The sequence below is a fragment of the Silene latifolia genome, chromosome Y, assembly GCF_048544455.1.
Source record: "Silene latifolia isolate original U9 population chromosome Y, ASM4854445v1, whole genome shotgun sequence".
NCBI lineage: Eukaryota > Viridiplantae > Streptophyta > Magnoliopsida > Caryophyllales > Caryophyllaceae > Silene > Silene latifolia.
This window is the reverse complement of record NC_133538.1, coordinates 212,879,920-212,899,093: the sequence shown is the minus strand read 5'-3', so window position 1 is coordinate 212,899,093 and position 19,174 is coordinate 212,879,920. Positions and strand designations below refer to the sequence as shown.

The 19,174-nt window shown below is 41.3% G+C and overlaps 1 non-coding gene across 1 annotated transcript; it reads left to right on the top strand.

Annotated features, from left to right (window-relative positions):
- Positions 1–7,461: 7,461 nt before the first annotated feature.
- On the top strand, positions 7,462–7,567 carry LOC141636523 (small nucleolar RNA R71). Its single transcript, XR_012541129.1, has one exon. It is a non-coding gene; the product is annotated as a small nucleolar RNA R71 (small nucleolar RNA).
- The last annotated feature ends 11,607 nt before the right edge of the window (positions 7,568–19,174 follow it).

The window sequence follows — 19,174 nt, the reverse complement described above, 5'->3', positions numbered from 1 at the left end:
CACCAAAGCAAGAGTAATTAGGGCAAAAGTTTCAGAGATTAAGAGAAGTAAAAGTAGTGTGTAAAGTATGAAAAGTCTGTTTATTAACCTAATTACGACTTCCTTATATAGGGAAGCGTAATACTTAACAAAATAATCCATAACGGGTTAGTAAAGCCCGTATAAACTAATAAACCCATCGATCGAGTACTTTCAGACTACTCGATCGAGGTCTTCTTCAGCAATTGTACTCGATCGAACAGTCAAGGTTCTCGATCGAGTAACTCCTATAAACTCCATTTCGATCGAGCTCTAAGAACTGCTTGATCGACCATCTGTTCCAGCCAAACCACTCGATCGACACATATTTCCACTCGATCGAGTGGATATCCCATGCATCAGCCTCAAATACGTCCTTGGCAGCTTCATAGACTTTCCTTCACGCATCTCGAGGTACGACTCTTGCTCGAATGACTCCTTATCCTTACAATGCATGCTAAATGGGGCGAATAATGGTCGATTCCGCTACTTTCAGGTCCATATCTGCAATAAAGGCAAAACGAACCAAAGTAGCCAATTCGGGGCATTTTGCAATACATAACAATACAAAAAGGCATAGAAATGCGTGCGATAAAGGCTAAAAAGTCTATATAAATTGCACATATCAAATCTCCCAAAACCGAACCTTTACTCGTCCTCGAGTATACTAAATGCAAACTAATGGAACGGAAAAGAAAACTCAGAGCTAGCTATAAATTGTCTGCTTGAACCAATTTAATGCAATCAAAAATTAACAGTTACAGCTACAACAGTCGATACGCAAACGAGTTGTAGGATGTCCATAAATAAAGCTGACCTATCGACCTTACAAGACCAACAAAATCGGACTCTCACGGGGTCACTCTTCTCTCATGAAAGAAAGGGTGAAAATGTATATGTAAGAGAGAAAGAGAATACAGTCACTCACCTAAACTGCGACCTACATAACATGCATACAAAAAAATGATAGACGATTCAAGCACTATACATACATTACAACCAACAATGTCCGTCACAGCCGAGGGCTTACAAATGATATAGGAAAGTGAGGCTACAGGTGAGAAAAGGCAAAATGAATTATGGAAATATGGAGGTAAAGCGTCAAGCTAGCACCTAACAGGACCAAATAAAACCATCTGAATCTAAGCTGACTAGAAAATAAAGCACAAGTGCCCTTCATTGGCACACATCTCACTAACCAAATACACTATCTCCTCAAAAAGATATGAATAAAACGGAGGGCCGAGACCGTCACAAACTTCCCTTTTTTAACACGGTCTAATTTTCATTTTTTTTCTTTTCTTTCTTTTTCTTCTTCTGCATCACGTTTTTTCAATTTTTTCCTTTTTCCTATTTTTTCTTTTTTTTCATTTCACACGTTTCTGTTTTCTCATTTTCACGTCTTTTTTTTCTTTTCTTTTTTTTCCTCATTCCTTCTCATTTCCACCAACTCCAAACAAATGAAAATAGGCCAAACTCGCAACAAGGATGAATATACCGCAAAAGTCACACTGAACTAGCTTGAAAAGGCAGGCTAAATTTTTGGTGTAGCTAATGATCAAAAAGGTTATATTTGGCTAAAGTGGAGCTAAATGGGTGAAAATGAAAGAAAGGGAAATTTGAAAGCACCTCCCTGCATGTGACACCGACCACAAACCCGAATGTATGCATTTGACAAGAAATCGAATTTCATAAATGTGCAAAAAGTGATAAACATGTTATGCAAGGAGTACTACTCTCAATTCCTACATGAACCGGTCATGAATGTCACCAGTTATATGGCTCTAAAACTCAGAAATTGTAAAATAGGTTGCCAATTTATCAAGTCAAGTCTACACAGTCAGCTATATTTTTGACATTAACTCGTAGATATGCGCAAGACTAAACTATTAACTGTCAATTAGATGCAAGGCTCAAGTAAAAGTGACAAGTTAAAGTGCAATATCATCACGGAAATCTACCGTTCCGACTCGACCTATATGCAAAATGAAACGTGAATATTTTTTTTGATTTTTTTGGATTTTTCATGAATTTATTGAAATAAATAAATAAATACAATGCAAACGGAAAAATAAACGTGAATGCAAAAACAATGCAAATGCAGACTCAAAGGATGCAATACCCTCCCTAAACCAAAACGGACAACGCCCTCGTTGTCCTCTAGCATACACAAGCAGATATATACGGGAATGGGATATATATAACCAATAAAGGAATGAAAATAAATAAATAAAAAGGAGACGAAAATAAATAAAAGAGCAAGAATGTACATACAAAATGACGAACTTCCCCAAACCAGCCAGAGAACTGGGAAGTGAGTAGACCACTAGCTACTTATCGCCCTCCTCCTCCTCCTTCTCTACCACCGTGTAGTCGGGATCACGCTCCTGCTCCCTCCTCAGCTCGTACTCTCTCCTCCTCCTCAGTGGTGTCTGCCTCGCTGGCTGGCTGTGGTACCCCTCTGCCGGGTACCGGTAGAAAGACGGGTGTGGCCAGCCCTCAGCAATAGGATGTCCTCTCCTCATGTGATGCTCGTATAAAGGGAACAAAAAAAAGTGCAATGTCCCGCTCCATACGAGCCTGCCTGGTAAGAGGCTCAAGAAGCAGACCATCACGACGTCCTTGGTCTAGGACCGCGGGCGCCTCAAAAGGTGGAGGTGGAACAAAATTAGCCGGATAGACCGACTGTGTAGTCTCGGTAGTGGGAGTGGGAATAGGGATCGATGTGAGGGTGGCAGTGGGAGTCTGGCTACCCGTACACGGTGTGGATCCCTCTCCGGTCTCAGGTCTCAGGTCTCTTCCGCTTCTTAGAAGCGGACATAGTAGGAGGTAGAGCAACCGTGAGGTGGAAAAAGGGAAGAGGTGGAGGTATCCTACCCCTAACAGTAGGCAAGGGGACAAGACGGGGTAGGGTGGTGTAAGGTAAGGTCTCGGACAAGGAACCATAAATCTTCGAAGTCCGCTGGTCAGAAGCAGGCCAAGTCATAGACAGCATAGCGGCAAGGTCTAGGTACCTATCAATGTCTGGGTGCTCTAAGTCACGAGGAAAGGCGGGGAAGATAGAACGGGCCAGAAAGGTGGCTATGCCACCACCGACAATGGCGACCGACATCTTCTGCCCCACATTATGAAAATATTGAGCAGTCAAATAAGCAATGTTCAGGACAAAGGGGCTCTCGCTATCGATGTTCAGATAGCCCCCGATAATAGACAGCTCAATGTTATTCACATTGTTCAGTTCTTTACGGCCAAAGATGGTCCCACCAATGAGACGCAAGAAGTAACGGGCCAGGGGAAGGTGGACATGCGCGAGCTTGCGCTCCTCAAAACTGCTCTGTGCCAAGGTCCGCCACAAGATGCGTTGGACCTTCCTAGGAGGGTCCGAGTCACCGGTAGAAGACAAACCTAACCTACTGCCAAACTCAGCTAGGGTCCAGGTCGTGGTCCGGTTAAACAACCGGAAGGAAACATAAGGACTACCCTGGTCAGTGGCGTAGGCGCCAGTAGAGAAAGTGAAGGAGCTGAAAAACTTGAGGGTCAGCTCCTTATAGGTCGTGGCACTCATGGTAATCAGTCCAGCCATCCCCGTCCCGTTCAATATCTCAACTACGGGCTCGTAAATACCTAACCTCTCAAGCGACTTACGACACAGAAAATTTGTTGAAGCAAAATCACAGCTTTATAAATTATAAAAACGAGTATGATGCATAACATTAACAAAATGTACCTCGGGGTAATCGGGATGCGGTTCAAGAGACTCATCGGCCCTGAAAGTGACTCGGACAGCAGCGAGTGTGGCTCATCCGCGACCCCGTCCTCTATTACCTGAAGAAGAAGCCCGTCCAGTAGCGGGGCGAGGTACTAAAGCAGCCCGGTAGGCAGCTGGTGACGACGCCGCAGGGGTTGTCACCGTACTAGACGCGGTACCAGAAGTGGAAGCAGCAGCTGTACTAGCTGAAGCAGCAGAAATAGAACTAGCAGCAGTGCTAGCAGAGACTGTGGCAGCAGCGAAAACGGTAGAGGCAGCAGTAAAAACTGATGCCGTGGTGGCTGAAATAGAGCTAGCAGCAACAGAAACGGAGCTAGCAACAGCAGTAGTAGTACCAGCAATGGCAGCAGGAAAAACAGTAGGGAAAACAGCGGTACTAACAGTCGGAGTGACGGTGGTAACAGCAGGGACCACCGTCTCACTCGAGGATGGAACAATGGTCGAGCTAGTTGAAGGAAATGTACTACTTTCCATCCTAATCGAGCAAGTAATGGAGAGAAATTCAATCAATTAAACAATAAAAACACGAAATCCCCTAATTGAAACCGGATTTTCGAAAATAATTCAAAAAATCAAACCCTAATCCTTCAATTTGTCGAAAAACAATCAATTAAACAACAAAGGAATGTAGGGAAGTACTTACTTGATGATTGACCCACGAAATTAAGCAAGAAAATTGACAAAAATCGATGCAAAAGACGGATTTCGAATAGAAAACCCGCAAAACCCTAATTGCCCAAATTAAATGCAACAAAGAGGAATTATAAAGGGAAGATTGAGGGTTTTTGTCGATTTAGACACCAGGAAAATAAAGTGGGTGTTAGATTTGGTATTAGGAAAGGATTAATGGAGAGGTTGGGGTTTTTTCGCTCAAAGTATCGCGCAAATAAGAAGACAAAGAGGTTAGAATGAAAATAGAGGATGAAAAAGAAACTCCCTGCGTGTTATAGACAATTTCACTCGATCGAGTGATTTAAAACCACTCGATAGAGAACTATGGCCTTCATTCTGCTCGATCGAACAGCTTTCTTCTTGATGGAGTATTCCTCTTTTTTGCCATTTCGATCGAGTAACTGAATCTACTCGATCGATCACTTTTCTTGAGCATTCCTCTCGATCGAGTACTAAAGTACTCGATCGAGTTGTTTTCTCATGGAACATATCCTAATGCGAAATAATTTCCCCAAACCTCCATAAAAACACGCAAAAAAACATATCCCGACAATAAAAAATCACAGAATAAACATTCTATAGTCTGTTTTCGCTAAACTAATGTCTAACAGTCTAAAAACGCAATTAAAAAGTTTTAACGGAAATTCAAAATTACAAGTTATTACAACGGGGCATTCCCCGCTCATCTTCCAAAATATTTTAGTAGCCCACAAGAGGGCTTCTGACTGGAGGAGATCCCTTCAACATCTCGGACCGTCCTTTTTTATCGCCACGTGTTTGAATTTGAACTAACGGAAGGAGAGTAGTTGACATCCACGTATGCACGAACTTTCTTCTTCCTCTCTTCTTTCCCATAGACATTGGCATCCCCATCACTTTCATCGACAATAACCGCACTTTGACCATGGTCAACTCCAGCATCCACTTTATCTGTACCTGCAGCAAGGAAAACAGAAAAATGGTCCTCCTTTTCGCTCTCAGTCTGAGGCGGAGGGGTTACAATTGCAGCACAATATTCAATATCCTCAGTTGGAGTGTCTATATCTGAGTCAATAGAGGATAGGGCATTGCAAGGTTGAGCTTGCATGGGAGCCCTACAAGATTTAGACTGATGAAAAATCAATTCTTCATCTCCTACTTGAAATGTGAGTGTCTTCCCCCCGACGTCGATCACTGCACGAGCAGTGAATAAAAATGGTCTCCCTAAAATGATAGGGGTGTGAGTGTCCTCGGGGATGTCAAGAACTACAAAGTCTATGGGAATAAAGAATCTCCTGATATTGACAGGTATATCCTCTATAACTCCTAGTGGCCGTGATACACTACGGTCGGCCATCTGAACGGTCATATTAGTGCGGTTAAATTTAGTCAGACCGAGTCTCTTAGCAAGAGATAAAGGTAAGACGCTCACGCTAGCACCTAGATCGCATAGCGCATTATCAATCAAATGGGTTCCTATATGACACGGAATTGAGAAGCTACCCGGGTCTGACTCTTTAGGCGATGTCTTATTCTGAACTAAGGCAGTACCTACTTCAGTTAAAGCCACCGTTTCATGGTCATATATGTGCCTCTTACGCGATAAAGTTTCTTTCATGAATTTTATATAAGAGGGTACCTGAGTAAGCAGCTCGGCGAATGGAACATTAACTTGAAGGCTTTTTAGGAGCTCGGCAAATTTCCCGAACTGTTGATTAGCTTTGTTGGTTTGCAATCGCCTTGGAAAGGGCACTGTAATAGGAATTTCGAGCCCTTTATTCCTCTTTTCCAATGTCTCAGCTGCTTCAAATTCATTTTTACTCGATCGATTCTTTTTACCTCTCGATCGAGGTCTTTCAGCATCCTTCTCACTCGATCGAGCATTCTCAGCTTCTCGATCTATTTCCTCAATATCAACATTGTTCGATCGAGGTAAAACATCACTCGATCGAACACTTTCCCCAGAATTTTCACTCGATCGAGGACATTTAGCCTCTCGATCGAATCCTTGATTATCCACCTTACTCGATCGAACCTCAGAACCACTCGATCCAGTATTATCATCAGCATTTCTACTCGATCGACCACCAGAAATCAGTTGATCGAGTATATTCTTCGGATTAAGCATGTTTTCAGCAATTGACGCCTGTTCATCATCCGCAACATCACTCCTCGGGTCTGATATGTCCTCAATAGTCGACAATTTGGGTCCTTCATAAGAAAGACCACTGCGCAAGTTAATCAAATTTATCGTCTCATGTGGATTCTTCTCGGATTGAGACGGCAAATGACTCGGTTTCCTCGTGGATTGGCTCGCGGCCAACTGAGCTACTTGAGTCTTGAGTGACTTAATTGATGCTTCTCTTTGTTGGTCACTCATTTGTATCTGCTTAGTCAATGATTGAATCATCGACTTCAACTCATCTAACTCACTAACTCCACTAGACGAAGCTCCTAGATGCGGCGGTGGAAAGGATGGAGGCTTTTGAAAGCCTTGTTGAGCCTTATGAGGAGGGACATAGGCTTGCTACTGCAGAGGAGTAGGATTGAGAACATTCTGACTGCTCCACCTCAAATTGGGATGGACTGCACTTTGATTATTGTAATAGGAACCTCCTCCTTGCCTATATTGCTGAAAGGCAAGGACTTGTTCCTTCTCTGTTAGACAGTCAATAGCAGTGTGACCGTCATTACTCCCACATCTTTCACAAGTAACGGTTTTCTGTCTAGTCAACAAGTGAACCGTCTGTTGATCACCAGCAGCTTGCAATTATAACTTGTCAAAACGGGCATTCATGGCTTCCAGCTGAGCCACAACTGCATTATCAACCGAATGCACTGTCTGAATGCCATCCCTCGGGTTTCTATACTCAGCACAATGGGTCGTCATCTCCTCAATAATACCCCATCTCTTATCATCATCGTTATTCTTTTGGAATCTCCGATTAGATGAGGCATCAAGTATAGCACGGTGGTCATCATACAACCCATTGTAAAATTGGTTGCACAAAAAACACTGATCAAAACCATGGTGAGGAAGAGACCTCACTAACTTCTTGAACCGACACCAAGCCTCATAAAAATTCTCATCAGGTGCCTGTTTGAAACTCGTAATCTTCCCTCTCAGCTGATTGGTACGTTGTGGAGGAAAGTACCTTTTATAAAAGGTAAGAGCAAGAGTCTCCCAGTTGGTGATACTGGCTGCAGTGCGATCAAGATCAGTGAGCCACTCCCTTGCTCCATCGGTCAGTGAAAAAGGAAACAGGACTTCATTTATTTTATCCTGGGTCACTCCCTTAGTGGCGGGAATGGTAGAGCAATATTCAGTAAAGACCTCCATGTGTTTTTGCGGATCTTCACCCGCTACACCCCGATATAGATTCCTTTCGACCAAATTAATGTAGTACGGTCTATTGTCGAAAGTATTACCATCCTCTGTCGCAAGCTTGAAACCCTTTGGAATCGAGGCAACTGTGGGCTCTGAGTAACTCGCAATATTAGGCATATTTACTGGCTTGGTAGCAGAAATAGATTTGTCTTCTTCACAAGACTGGTTTTCTGCAAAAAGAAAATGTTGTAGCTCGGGTTCAAAAGTACTTAAGTCTTCCTTTTGAATCTTTCTTTGCAGTCTGAGTCTATGCCGAAAAGATCGCTCCGGTTCAGGATCAGCAGGAACTAATTCTGACCTGTTAGACCTGGGCATACACAATACTGAAAGAAATAAGTGAGAACTGTCTCAAGGAATAAAAATTCCCTGAGACAAAAAGAGACAAATGAAACAAATAAGACAGATAGGGCTATTGCCTCCCCGACAATGGCTCCAAAACTTGATACTGTCGTTTCTATACCAAAAATAAAACCTAAATAAAACTAACAGAAGCTAGTGATAAGTAGGGTCGATCTCCACAGAGAGGCAAGATATCTATCTTTAGTCCGTCTATCTAGGTCACAAATGGGGGGTTTTAGTTTTATTTCTAAACTACTGAAGGTTTAAAGGCAAGAGAAATAAGGTAAGAGCAGTAAAAGCAAGAAAATATGATAAGAGTGATCAAATAAGAGAAAGTATGACAGGATTTCGGTTCACCGTGGTAGTCTATCGACTCAGTTACAAATAGCCTAGACAATCTACTGTGAGAAGGGCATGGGAAAGGTCCTTCCGGTCTGCTATCCACCCTAGAATTCCACTAAATTAACTTCCATCCTCATTAGGGTAGTGTACTATTCATAGCAGGTCTGTTTATTCCAATCTTCCGATCCAGGAACAAAGTTAACCAAATTAATGTAATTTAGAAGCGTGCACTCAACTAAATTGGTGTTACAGTTATATTGTTATGGGGACAGATTCTCACATATAAATCATCTAGTCTATTCGCTACATCGTCACAATCCTACCATGGATTCCCTAGTCCTAACATAAAGAGAATTAGCTACTCATGCTCTTAATGTAATTAACAATAACAACAAAAGATGTGCTAATGAGAGACATAACGGAATAATAATCAAGCATTAATTAACCCGGAATAAGAAAAATAATAATAAGAGAACACAAAATTAAAATAGAACAAAGGATTAAGATTAAAGGAGAAAGAATTATTACAATCAACAAGAATCCGGCGTAGAGATCAATCCACCAAAGCAAGAGTAATTAGGGCAAAAGTTTCAGAGATTAAGAGAAGTAAAAGCAGTGTGTAAAGTATGAAAAGTCTGTTTATTAACCTAATTACGACTTCCTTATATAGGGAAGCGTAATACTTAACAAAATAATTCATCACGGGTTACTAAAGCCCGTATAAACTAATAAACCCCTCGATTGAGTACTTTCAGACTACTCGATCGAGGTCTTCTCCAGCTATTGTACTCGATCGAACAGTCAAGGTTCTCGATCGAGTAACTCCTATAAACTCCATTTCGATCGAGCTCTAAGAACTGCTCGATCGACCATCTGTTCCAGCCAAACCACTCGATCGACAAATATTTCCACGTGATCGAGTGGATATCCCATGCATCAGCCTCAAATACGTCCTTGGCAGCTTCATAGACCTTCCTTCACGCATCTCGAGGTACGACTCTTGCTCGAATGACAGCGTCTCCTTACAATGCATGCTAAATGGGGCGAATAATGGTCGATTCCGCTACTTTCTGGTCCATATCTGTAATAAAGGCAAAATGAACCAAAGTAGCCAATTCGGGGCATTTTGCAATATATAACGATAAAAAAAGGCATAGAAATATGTGCAATAAAAGGCTAAAAAGTCTATATAAATTGCACGTATCACCTATGCTTCTAGGAAATTGAAGCTTTATGAGGAGAACTATCCTACACATGATCTGGAATTGGGTGCAGGATTGTTTGCTCTCAAGATTTGGAGGCACTACCTTTATGGGACGACCATTAAGGTGTTTTCAGATCATAAGAGTCTCAAGTACATCTTCACTCAAAAGGAGTTGAACATGAGACAGGGGAGGTGGATGGAGCTGATTGGTGATTACTACATGGATATCATTTACCATGAAGGGAAAGCTAATGTGGTTGCAGATGCCCTGAGCAGGAAGAGTATGCATTCTTTGATGTAAAATCTAGTCGATTTTGTGGATTTAAACAGTACGTTGGACTGTTCGATTTTGTTGTAAATCACGCAGCGGAATATTATACTTTTTATTTGATTTTTGTATGTTTTTGAACGGAAATTAAAAGGATATGACGTGAATAAACTCTCCTCCCTCGCAAGGAACTCGAACTCACACACGACTGGGGTTTTGTGACTCTCACCTCGCAAGGATCAACCACACTCTAATCTCTCCCTCGCAAGAAAGAAATAAGACTCTCAAAGCTCGCAAGCAATAAGCAACAAGAAAACTTGTATTAATCTCTAAACTTGAATGAGTAAAACTGAATACAAAAGTCCCTATTTATACTATAAGGAAACCGACCTCCCTTCCCTAGACTTCCTTAACTTGTCCTAAACTGATTAGGAAATCCGACCCATATTATAGCAAATTGCCTTATTACAATCTTACTAAGATTAGGAAAGAAACTATAAGGAAATAACAACACTACCTTAAATTTATTGACTAGAATTAGGAAAGCAAAAATAAGGAAACTAATAATCTTAAACACCTTCATCAACACCGACCTTGACCCTCCTTGGTTGGCGTGTTGACTTAGACGGACTCCAACCCGTCACCTTGACTTCTCCATGCTATCATATTCACGATACTTGAGCCCATTTTGAAACCTTCAGAAATGTGAGTTACATTTCGACTAATTAAGACTTCATTTTCATTTTCTTCAAGTGCTCCTGCATCATTCTCCCCTTCTTTTTGAGAATTTGACCTCAAATTTTCGTCATCTAAGTATGGTGACAAATCTCCAACATTGAATGTCGCACTTACACCTCCATACTCACTTGGCAATTCTAACTTGTAGGCATTAGTCCCATAGCTTTCAAGTATCTTGAATGGTCCATCGGCTCTTGGCATCAACTTATTCTTCCTCTTGGATGGAAAACGTTCCTTCCTTAAGTGTAACGATACTAAATCCCCAACTTTGAAAACAGGTTGCTTTCGATGTCTATTTGCTTTCTCCTTGTATCTAGTATTGGCTTTCTCGATTTGTGCTTTAACTTGCTCACAAACTCGAAAAAATGCAGCTTGTCTTTCCTTTGCTTCGAAACTCAACACATCTTTCTTTGGTATAGGAACCAAATCAATAGGAAGATACGGATTCACCCCATAAACAATCTCGAATGGTGATCTTCCCGTAGTCATTGACGGCGTTCGGTTATATGCAAACTCAGCATGAGCTAACTTAACATCCCAATCTTTCGTACTCTTGCTAACCAAACCTCGTAACAAGCTTCCCAAAGTTCTATTAGTCACCTCGGTTTGTCCATCCGTTTGTGGATGATGAGAAGTACTAAATAACAACTTCGTTCCAACCAATCTCCACAATGTCTTCCAAAAGTAGCTTAAGAACTTAACATCTCGATCCGACACAATAGTAAGCGGAATACCATGTAATCGAACAATCTCTTTGTAATAAAGTTCAGCAATATTAGTAGCGTCATCGGTTTTATGACATGGGATGAAATGCGCCATCTTTGAAAATCGATCCACAACAACCATAATTGAATCCTTTCCTCTTTGAGTTCTAGGTAAACCAAGTATAAAGTCCATACTTACCTCATTCCACGGTTGTGTAGGTACGGGCAGGGGCGTATAAAGTCCCTTATTGAACGTACTCTTTGCCTTTTGACACACCACACACTTAGCCACGATCTCTTGCACATCTTTGCTCATCTTTGGCCAATAAAAATGCTCACTCAAAACATCATTAGTCTTGTTTACTCCAAAGTGTCCAGCTATTGCACCACCATGAGCTTCACGAATCAAAAGCTCTCGAATTGAACCGTTGGGAATACATAATCGATTGCCTTTGAACAGATAACCGTCTTGAACAGTATATAACCCCGTTGGCTTAATAATCTCCTTAGCAAAATCTGGATCAGTTTTGTACAGCTCTTTGATATGTTCAAACCCAAGCATTCTCGCATCTAACTCGATCAATAAAGTATGTCTTCGAGACAATGCATCAAAGAACAACATTAGAAGCTCCCGTCTTATACTTTGATGAGAAAGTAAAAGATTGTAGAAACTCAACCCATTTGGCATGTCTTTGATTTAACTTCTGTTGTCCATGAATATGCTTCAATGCTTCATGATCCGAATGTAACACAAATGGTTTAGGTCGCAAATAATGACCCCAATGATCCAATGCTCTCACAATTGCATAGAACTCCTTATCATAAGTCGAGTAATTCAATCGCGCACCACTCAACTTCTCACTAAAGTAAGCTACTGGTCGTTTATCTTGCACCAAAACAGCCCCAATCCCAACTCCACTCGCATCACACTCAACTTCGAACAATTTGTCAAAATTAGGAAGTGTTAAAACAGGTGCGGAGCTTAGTTTAGACTTTACCTCTTCGAATGCCTTCTCTGCACTAGGAGTCCATACAAATTCACCCTTCTTCGTCAACTCGGTTATAGGCGCCATGATTGTACTGAAATTTTGAATAAATCTTCGATAAAACGAAGCCAAACCATGGAAACTACGAACCTCAGTTGTTGATTTAGGAACCGGCCATGCCTTGATTGCCTCCACTTTGGACGGATCCATGCTTACACCATTCTCACCAACAATATATCCTAGGAACACCACGCTTGGCATCATGAATGTACACTTCTCCATTTTGCCATATAGTTTCTGTTTTCGTAGCATTTTAAACACTTCACGGAGATGTTCAATATGTTCCTCTTTGCTCTTGCTATAAATAAGAATGTCATCGAGATACACCACAACAAACTTGTTTAAGAACGGCCTCAATACTTCATTCATCAACCTCATAAACGAACTAGGAGCATTGCAAAGACCAAATGGCATAACGAGCCACTCATACAACCCTTGCTTAGTCTTGAACGCTGTCTTCCATTCGTCACCTTCACGAATTCTCATTTGATGATAGCCACTTCGTAAATCAAGCTTCGAAAATACTCGTGACCCACTCAACTCGTCTAACATATCATCCAACCTCGGCATAGGAAATCGATATTTTATTGTGATATTGTTAACGGCCCTACTATCAATACACATCCTCCAAGTCCCATCTTTCTTTGGAACCAATAGAGCTGGTACGGCACAAGGACTTAAACTTTCTTGAACATAACCCCTATCAATTAACTCTTGCACTTGTCTTTGTAATTCTTTTGCTTCTTCGGGATTACAACGATAGGCTGGTTTATTTGGCAACTGAGCTCCTGGAATTAAGTCAATTTGATGTTCAATACCTCTTAAAGGAGGTAATCCAACCGGTAATTCTTCGGGAAATACATCGCAAAACTCTTTTAATAGCCCTTGAACTTCACGGCTGCTTCCTTCACCATTGGCTTCTAATTCACGAACCATAAGAACATAGGCTGGTTCTCCACGAGCTAGAACCTCTTCAACCTCACGAGCTTCCATAAATAAGCTCCCCTTCTTTGATTTCAGCCCCTTGATTTTACTAGGTGATAAAGGCTTCAAATTGAATGTAGTTCTGCCCTTGGTCACGCTATATATGTTAGTTCTTCCATCATGTTCAACCTATCGATCAAACTGCCATGGTCGTCCCAATAGAATATGGCACGCACTCATAGGAATCACGTCGCACCAAATATCATCATTATAAGGTCCCAAACTCAAAGAAACTAATGCTTGCTTCCTTACTTGAATTCCATTATCCCCATTCAACCAATGCAATTTATATGGCTTATTATGATTCTTGGTTTGTAATTTCAGCTCATCAACTAACTCCTTTGACACAACATTGGTACATGATCCACTATCAATGATTAGATTGCAAATTTTAGAATGTACCTTGCAACGAGTGTGAAATATTTGCTCCCTTTGTTCAGCTTCAACCGGAGTTGTTTCTACATGAAGATTACGAATTACCAAACACTCTTCTTCACTCAACGGATCAACATCATAGGCGACACCTTCTTCTTCGTCCTCCTCAATATCGAGACATTCGTGGGACTGTTCATCTGAACGAATCTGGAACTATGTTGCGCAATTCTTGAGCGGTGAGTGCTCTCTTTTGTGGACATTCATTAGCTATGTGACCATAGCCTTGGCATTTAAAACAGCGTCTTAATGAGTTACCCTTAGGTTCCACGACACCCTTACCCTTGTCCTTTACTTCTTCTGTCACAACTTCCTTTTGCTTGCTCGTTGTTGGTTTAGAATAAGAACTCGAGCCAGAACTTGCTCCTTTCGAATAGGTATAGGACTTCTTTGTTTTGTCTTGCTTTTCGAATTTTAGAGCCAAGCGACACACATCGTCAAATCCATTGTAAATCTGAACTTCAACTTTGGACGCAAGTGATGGTATTAGACCCTTGATGAATCTTGCAACTCTAAGCTCTTCCTTTTCTTCAAGATCACAAACAATCATCATCCTTTCGAATTCTTTAATGTACTCGGCCACGGACAGATTTTCTTGTGATAAAGATTGCAATTTTAGGTAATTTTCTTGCTCATAATCTCTTGGTAAGAATCTCCTCATAAGGTGCTTCTTAAGTTTCTCCCAAGTATCAATCTTGCTCTTCTTATCACGCTTTCTCTGTTTTTTCAAGTTTTCATACCACAATGATGCATATTTAGTAAGTTTTAGAATAGCTACCTTGAATTGCTTATGCTCATCGTATTCCTTGTATTCGAAAACTCGTTCTGCTTGCCTAATCCAATCCAAAAACTTTTCGGGATCTAAATCTCCATTAAAATCAGGTATGTCAAGTTTTAGACCTCGATCATCATTGTTCTTGTTCTCCTTTTTGGACTTGGAATCCGCATCATCAGAATATGATCCACGAGACCTACTACGACTTGGACTTCGTTCTCTACCTCGTCCAATTGGAAGGTTCTTCATCATATACTTTAGCTCGGCCATAGCTTGTTTCATCTCATCTAGTTGTTCTTGAATCGTGCCTGAACCGTCACCGGTGCCCTTGCTGGAATCGGCTTCTCCCGGCATCTTTACTTCCCAAGATTAACTTGTTAGGAAACAAATTAATAACCTTGCTCTGATACCAAATTGATGTAAAATCTAGTCGATTTTGTGGATTTAAACAGTACGTTGGACTGTTCGATTTTGTTGTAAATCACGCAGCGGAATATTATACTTTTTATTTGATTTTTGTATGTTTTTGAACGGAAATTAAAAGGATATGACGTGAATAAACTCTCCTCCCTCGCAAGGAACTCGAACTCACACACGACTGGGGTTTTGTGACTCTCACCTCGCAAGGATCAACCACACTCTAATCTCTCCCTCGCAAGAAAGAAATAAGACTCTCAAAGCTCGCAAGCAATAAGCAACAAGAAAACTTGTATTAATCTCTAAACTTGAATGAATAAAACTGAATACAAAAGTCCCTATTTATACTATAAGGAAACCGACCTCCCTTCCCTAGACTTCCTTAACTTGTCCTAAACTGATTAGGAAATCCGACCCATATTATGGCAAATTGCCTTATTACAATCTTACTAAGATTAGGAAAGAAACTATAAGGAAATAACAACACTACCTTAAATTTATTGACTAGAATTAGGAAAGCAAAAATAAGGAAACTAATAATCTTAAACACCTTCATCAGCACCGACCTTGACCCTCCTTGGTTGGCGTGTTGACTTAGACGGACTCCAACCCGTCACCTTGACTTCTCCATGCTATCATATTCACGATACTTGAGCCCATTTTGAAACCTTCAGAAATGTGAGTTACATTTCGACTAATTAAGACTTCATTTTCATTTTCTTCAAGTGCTCCTGCATCATTCTTTATGCACAGCTATGCCTTTGATGAGGCTGAGAGATGAGGTGGGGAAGATGGGGATACATATGATCCAGAGAGGGAATGTTAGAGGGGATTTGATAGTGGAGCCGGACCTTTATGATGATATTCGCAGGAAACAGGCTTTGGATCCCAAGATTGAGGAGTGGAGATCTGGAATAGAGAAAGGGACAGTGTCGAGATTCTCTATTCATACAGATGGTAGTGTGAGATGCGATGGGAGATGGTGTGTTCCTAGTGATGAGGAGTTGAAAAAGATAATCATGACAGAGGCTCATTGCACACCATACTCGTTACATCCAGGCGGTGACAAGTTATACAAGGATTTGAAGAAAAAATTTTGGTGGCCTGGGATGAAAAAGAAAACAGCTGAGTTCGTGGCTCGTTGTTTGACATGTCAGAGAGTGAAAGGGGAGTAGCGATGACCACAAGGTAAGATTCAGTCTCTTGAGGTACCTGAGTGGAGGTGGAAGTCCATTTCTATGGATTTTATAGTTGGTTTGCCGAAAAGTTAGCAGGGTAATAACATGATATGGGTTATAGTAGACCGACTGACGAAATAAGCTCACTTTGTACCGATGAAAGATAATTGGACCAAGATGTAGTTGGCTTTGGCTTATAGGAAGTATGTGGTTCGTTTGCATGGGGTGCCTAAGGATATAGTGTCTGATAGAGATGCGAAGTTCATATCACGGTTTTGGAAAGAGTTGCAGGAGATGATGGGAGCTACCTTAAAGATGAGTACCGCATTTCATCTTGCAATAGATGGCCAGACGGAGAGGACCATCAAGACTTTAGAGGACATATTGCGAGCTTGTGTTATGGATTTTGGTGGTAGCTAGGAGCAAAGGTTGGATTTGATTGAGTTTTCTTACAACAACAGCTATCACACCAGTATTCGCATGGCACCATTTGAGGCTTTATATTGGAGGAGATGTAGGAGTCTGATCTGTTGGGATGATAGTGCTGAGGCAGTTGTTTTGGGAACACAGATGGTACAGGAGATGGTTGAACAGGTTAAGCTGATTAGGCAAAGGATGAAAGCGGCCCAGGATCGACAAAAGAGTTATGCAGATCTACACCGTTGGGACATAGAGTTTCAGGTCGAGGACAAGGTTCTCTTGAAAGTGTCTCCTATGTGTGGGGTCATGAGATTTGGTAAGAAAGGTAAGCTGAGCCAGAAGTTCATAGGACCATATGAGATCTTGGATCGTGTGGATGAGGTTGCTTATCGGTTAGCTTTACCGTCTGCTTTGGACAGAGTGCATAATGTGTTTCATGTATCTTAGCTGCGGAAGTATGTTAGTGATCCATCACATGTGTTAGAGGTAGAGAATATCGAGATGGATGAGTCTTTGTCTTTGTCTTATCTTGAGGTGCCTAAACAGATTCTTGATCGAAAGGTTAGGAAAACTAGACATGGTGAGACAGTGTTGCTTAAGGTTCTTTGGTCTAACCATGAGGTTGAGGAGGCTATATGGGAGGCGGAAGAGGCTATGAGGGAGCGGTACCCGTCTCTGTTTGATCAGGTATGTGTCGTTACGGGGACATAACCTTGTTTCTTTTAGGGGGGTAGGAGATGGTCGCATAGAGTTTTCATATGTTTTGTGTTGGTTTTAGTACAGCTAGTAGTTGTTTTGAGTCGGGTTGAGTTTTGTTTTGGGAGTTTTATTTTTGAGTTTTGTTTTGAGTTTTGATGTTTTTGTTGTGTCGGGGTGATGTTAGTGTGTTTTGTTTTGTTTGTGGTTTGAACTTCGGGGACGAAGTTCTTTTTAAGGAGGAAAGACTGCAATACTACGGTTTTATGGGTCTTAGGGTACTCTATCGAGTGGGGCTTACTCTGTCGAGTAAGTATGATTTTTCGCAAAACAGTAGTCTGTCTGATAGGTACTCGATCGAGTATGCTTGGTACTTGATCGAGTAAGTGACTTAGTCGATCGAGTAAGTTGGTTAACGGGTGGTTTGCGACGGGTTTGTTAATAATGCGGATTGATATATAATATCCGTCACCTTTTTCCTTAAACACTTTGTATAACCTAAAATCATAAAAGAGAAGATTCAAGTTACGTTACATCATCCTCATCGCATTATTAGCAAATCCCGGAGTTAGGAGTGTCGGTTTTGGTCGTTCTTTACATCTTTGTGATCCTTGCGTCGAGGGTAAGCTTTACATATGATTTTTATATCGTTTTGTTTAAGTTGGTTACACCCTAATTGGGTGATTAGGGGGTTTTGGCGATTTATGTGATTGTATCCATGTATGTATGTATAAGAGGAGGATTCGTTGAGGAGAGATTCTGAGTTAGCTGCTTGATCATTATTGTTGTTTGCATTCCAGGTAGGGTTTCCCTACTCGGTATTAATTACATGGCATGGTTGATATTGATGTTGTTAGTGTTGTTGTTGTTGAGTAATTATCGTATTGGATTCTAATTTGGTGGTTGTTGATAAAAGTATTGTGATTATTGTATAACTGTCTGTGATCTTCGGCGTGCCTCCCTGGCTGAGTGGAGTCACTTACGGGAGTGGCTTCATGCCCTTGATTCGCCTTCTATGGAACCCGCCACAGAAGGAATGTGCACTTTAATGAACATGGGTTTATCGCTCGATGGAGATGAGCGGGGCTTAGGTGGGAACGACTGCGGTCCCCCACTGGCGGCGAGGAGTACCTGTTGCAATGGGTACTCTGGCAGGGCTACACACTTTAGTGTGTAGTCAGTTATGTGGAGATTGGAGATGGAGACTTGGGTTGTGTTGAGCTGTTTGTGTATTTGTTTCATTGTGGCATTGTTTTCGTGTAATTAGTACTAACCCCGTTAATTGTTTTAAAATCTGTGGTGATCAATTGGGGGGTGGTGAGCAGTTGTTGAGCAGGTATGAGGAGATACGCTTGGGTCAGGTGGGATGAGTCACACGAAGCAGTCTTAGAGTCTTCCGCTGTTTTGGACTAGTTGTTTTGTACATTTGGATTTGAGAACATTGTATTTCACTTTTATCAGTTTTGGCTTTTGGACATGTAATCACTTTAAACTATATTGCTATTTAAATATGTTTCTTCATTGTCATTTGATTATCATTTCCTCGGGTAACCGAGATGGTGACGTTCTCATACCTTAAGTGGTCCTGGTAAGGCACTTGGAGTATGGGGGTGTCACAGTACCGAAGGAGTTCGATTGATTAAATAAGCCGCACTCAATATGCATTCCCCCCAAAAATCAATAGGAAGGTTAGCTTGGAAACGTAGTGCTCTCACCACATTAAGAATGTGACGATGTTTTCTCTCCACTCTCCCATTCTGCTGTGAAGTACCCGCACATGTGGTTTGATAAATAATGCCATGAGT